General features: G+C 41.1%; 1 non-coding gene across 1 annotated transcript; it reads left to right on the forward strand.

Moving 5' to 3' along the window:
* Positions 1–781: 781 nt before the first annotated feature.
* LOC112939491 (small nucleolar RNA Z247) lies at positions 782–920 on the forward strand. Its single transcript, XR_003243204.1, has one exon. It is a non-coding gene; the product is annotated as a small nucleolar RNA Z247 (small nucleolar RNA).
* The last annotated feature ends 3,741 nt before the right edge of the window (positions 921–4,661 follow it).

Below are 4,661 nucleotides of genomic sequence, written 5' to 3' on the forward strand. Positions count from 1 at the left end.
ATTTATTCCTAATTAACTATCTTTACTCACGATTAATGAACTTCGAAATTAAATCCAAATAAAATAGGCGAATAAGATCAGCATGGTGCAATTAATTTAAAAGTTTTTTGGAAATCCGTATTTTTAGGGTTTTGATTTATTTTTTTTGTCGGTCTGATTTTCAGGGTGTTACAGAAATATTATTGAACTGTCGTCCCTTTTTAATGGTGTCGGGTCATATTTATATTCGAAGTACATAATATGTCCTTGCTGGACACGACTCTTATCTCTAACATAATTTAAAATACGAATAAGTCCTTTAGGTGGACTCTTACCAAACATATCTCTAAGGAAACTAAAAAATGTCCTAATTAATAGATACAATTACCCTTTTTAGGACTCCAATCCTTGTGCGGCAATCGCTGTGAAACGTTATAACTAATCCCGACGCCAGATGTGGGACCATCTTTCTTGAGACTGGTTGCATCGGCTTGACTCCGTCGGATCTGAAGCTATCCGATATACGGCAGCCGATGCTGTTCGTAGCCGATGCGTACTCTACTTTCCTGAACGGAATTTCTCCAAACCGGCTTTGATTCTAACTTTGCATCTGGCCCATGGTATTACCAAATTTGGTCATTAACAAACGACGACGGCGACTTGGAGCCTGGTGGAGGGGATGTTCTCCTGAATGACGAGAACGCGGTACATCAGCACGCGCCTCTCCCTCACTACTCTGACGGTGACCAACTATGTCGGCAAGATGCAGGCATTGGTGGACGAGCTCACGGTCTCTGGCAAGGTGGTCGACGATTACGATCTCATCAGCTACATCATCGCGGGCCTCGACGACGACTATGAGCCCATGATCCAATCCATTGTCGGGCAACCAGATCAAGTCACGGTCGGTGAGGCCTTCGCTCAGCTCTTGAATTTTGAGCATAGGCTCTTGCTGCACCGTGGTGGAGAAGATGGCCAAGTCTCGGTAAACAGTGCAAGCCATGGGTGAGGACAACAGCGCGGCAACACAAGCAGTGGCAGCGGCGGCAACAACAACTTTAGCAACAACCGTGGTGGAAGGGGTCGCGGCAACCCTAGTTCAGGTCGCGGCAATCCAGCTCCTGGAGGGGTTGATAATAGGCCCAAATGTCAACTATGCTACAAGCGTGGACACACGGTAAAAGAATGTCGTTATGATGAAAATTTTGTTGCCGATGAAAGATTTGCAGGACCGGCATCCTCGTATGGTGTAGATACCAACTGGTATCTTGACACCGATGAAACAGATCACGTCACCGGTGACATGAAGAAGTTGACTGTTCGTGAAAAGTATCATAGACATGATCAGATTCACACCGCAAGCGGTGCAGGTATGGAAATTACTCACATTGGCAATTCTGTTGTTAAGACCCCTAGTCGCAATATCTATTTAAACAACATCCTTTATGCTCCTAAGGCAAATAAAAATCTAGTTTAAGCCTATCGTCTTACTTGTGATATTTTTGCCTTCATAGAATTATATCGTAAATTTTTCTGTATCAAGGATCTGGCCACGAAGAGAACTCTGCTTAGGGGTCGGTGTCATAATGGACTGTATGCTCGCCCTCTTGCATCGCCAAGTCATCATCCAATAAAACAAGTCTATGGAATTTTCACACCATCCTTTGAGCGGTGGCATAGTCGTCTTGGTCATCTTTCCTACAATGTTGTAGAGAAGGTTATTAAAAGTCATAGGTTACCTTGTCTAGATATGTCTAGTAAAGGCTCAGTTTGTGATACATGTCAGAGAGCAATTACCTTTTTCTAGATCATCTAGTGAGTCTGAATATCCTTTGGAACTCATTTATTCTGATGTCTGGGGTGCTGCCCCTCAATCTGTTGGTGGTTTTAAATATTATGTGAGTTTTATTGATGACTATAGCAAGTTTACGTGGATTTACTTGCTTAAGTATAAATCAGATGTGTTTCAGAAATTTCATGAGTTTCAACAGTTGGTTGAACGACTGTTTGATAGGAAAATTATAGCTATGCAAACTGATTGGGATGGGGAATATCAGAAACTCCACACCTTCTTTCAACAGACTGGTATTACTCATCACATCTCCAATCCCCATACCCGCCAACAGAATGGCTCTGCTGAAAGGAAACATAGACACATAGTTGAAGTGGGGCTCTCTTTGTTAGCTCACTTTTTTTAGAGGAAAGATCATTATATTGATAATGACCCGGCTTTTTGGAGAAAGCCCAGAACAGAGTCTTGATACAGAAAAGTAAAGGACACACGCAAAACACCTCACTTGCTCTCTGGAATCAGATTCCAGGCAAGCTACCAAATGACAAGGCGCTAAACTCTTACAGCAAAACAACCAACACTACTTAAAAGCTTACATAAAACACCCTAATCATAAGAGACACATTTCACAGATCTTCAGGTAATTGAATATCAGGTTTCCAGGATCTCATCCTCCCTCGCATATCTTCAATCCACGCCTTCTGGACATCCTTCATTTCCTCATTTTGTAAAAGACTCCATTTCTGCAGAAACATCAACACATTATGAATTAAGTGGAACGGTGAATTGATAACAACCCCTTCAAACACAAATTTTTTCCTGGCTAACCAAATTGCCCAACAGCAAGCAGCTAAAACAACCCACCAGAAACCCCCCTTTTTTTCTTTTCCTTCTTTACTAAAAAGAAAGAAATCTGAGAATGAGATTGGAGACATCTCCCACCCAGCTATTTCCCTAATGGCGCACCATAAGAATCTTGCTAAAGCACATCTAAACAGAATATGTTCTGTGTCCTCCTCTAGATCACACATTTTACAATTAATCTCCCCTTTCCATTTTTTCTTTTTCAGCTGAGCAGCACAAGGGATCTTCCCTTTCATGGCCATGAATAAGAAGTGTTTGATCTTTAAGGGAATTTTAGCTTTCCACAAGCCCTGTGCCCTGGTATCTATCACACCTCCAAAAGCTAAAGCTCTGTACAAAGATTTTGAAGAGTATCCTTTCTTCTCATCCAGAGACCATTTCAATTCATCCCACCCTTCCTTGATTTCCACTCCCTCTAGCAAACTTTTTAGTTCTACCCAATTATCCCAGGAAACTCCCTCCCAATTCCTCCTAAAAGTTAGGCACCATTCTCCTTCCTGCCAAATCTCCCTTACAGTACCACCTTGTTGCTCATTTATCTTATACAAATCCTCAAAATACACCCTCAGAGGCACTTGTAGTAACCAAACATCGTCCCAAAAACTGGTTCTCCTCCCATTATTCACCACCCTCTTTGTGTATAGCTGACAGAATTTTTTAGCAATATGCAAACCTTTCCAAAAATGAGACATATTCCCTTTTTGTTCCCTAAAGAAACTCTCTCCTTTCAGGTATTTTTTTGTGAAGCAGCTCAGTACACAAATCATGAGGTTCCTTTTCTAACTTGAAAATCCACTTTGCAAGTAGACTCACATTCATTTTCCTTGTTTCCAAAAAGCCTAAACCTCCATAATCTTTAGGTCTACTCATAGCTCCCAAACTCAACATATGATACTTCTTCTTTTTCTTCTGTATCCCCTGCCAATAGAATCTTCCTCTGACTGAATCCATTTTCTTATGCACCCCTTCAGGCAGTTTATAAAAACCCATGGCATACAGAGGTATAGAGGACAAGCAGGAGTTTATTAAGATCTCCTTCCCACCATAAGAAACATAGCCCCCAATCCAGGTTCCCAGCCTCTTCTCCATTTTTTGTCCTAAAAAGAAAAGATCTCTGATCCCAATTTTCTCAGTACTTATAGGAAGACCTAGGTACACAATAGGCATATTGCCCCTTTCACAGTTCAGAATGTCAGCAAACTGTTGAAGATCCCCATCCTCCAATCCCACTCCAAATACTTCACTTTTCTGGTAGTTTATTTTCATCCCCGACATCTCTTCAAAGCAGAACAACAGGAACTTCAGGGTTATAATGTTTTGTTTGCATGGTTTCACAAACAGAATCGTGTCATCTGCATATTGCAGGTGAGTAATACCCCCTTCAATCAGATCAGGAGATAACCCCACCAGAAACCCAGCTTTCTTTGCTGACTCAAGAATCAGATCTAATGCATCTCCAATTAAGTTAAAGAGAATTGGTGATAACGGATCTCCTTGTCTCAGGCCTCTGTATGTTCTAAAAAACTCCCCTTGTTCTCCATTAATGTTGATTGCCACTTTACCACCCTCTACAGCATTTCTCACCCATCCAATAAATTTTTCTCCAAAATTTTTCTTCCTCATGACTTCAAACAAAAAAGGCCGTTGCACTCTATCCTAGGCTTTCTCGAAATCTATCTTAAAGATAATACCCCCTCTTTCTTAGTGTCGAGTTCATGTAACACATCATGCAGAATTACCACCCCCTCCAAAATTGATCTTCCTGGAATAAAAGCGGTCTGAGTCTTGCTTATCACATTCCCAGCATATTCAGATGCCCTCATAGTTACAGCCTTAGTTAGAATCTTCAGGATAACATTTAGCAAACATATCGGCCTGTACTGTTTAATCGTATTAGCATCTTTAATCTTAGGCAGTAAAGAAATCACCCCATAATTCAATCTCCCCAAGTCCAATTCACCCTTGCACATGTCATCCAACAATTCTTTAACTAAGTCTTTTAGCATAGGCCACATATTTTTAAAAA

The sequence above is a fragment of the Oryza sativa genome, chromosome 6 (assembly GCF_034140825.1).
Source record: "Oryza sativa Japonica Group chromosome 6, ASM3414082v1".
Taxonomy (NCBI): domain Eukaryota; kingdom Viridiplantae; phylum Streptophyta; class Magnoliopsida; order Poales; family Poaceae; genus Oryza; species Oryza sativa.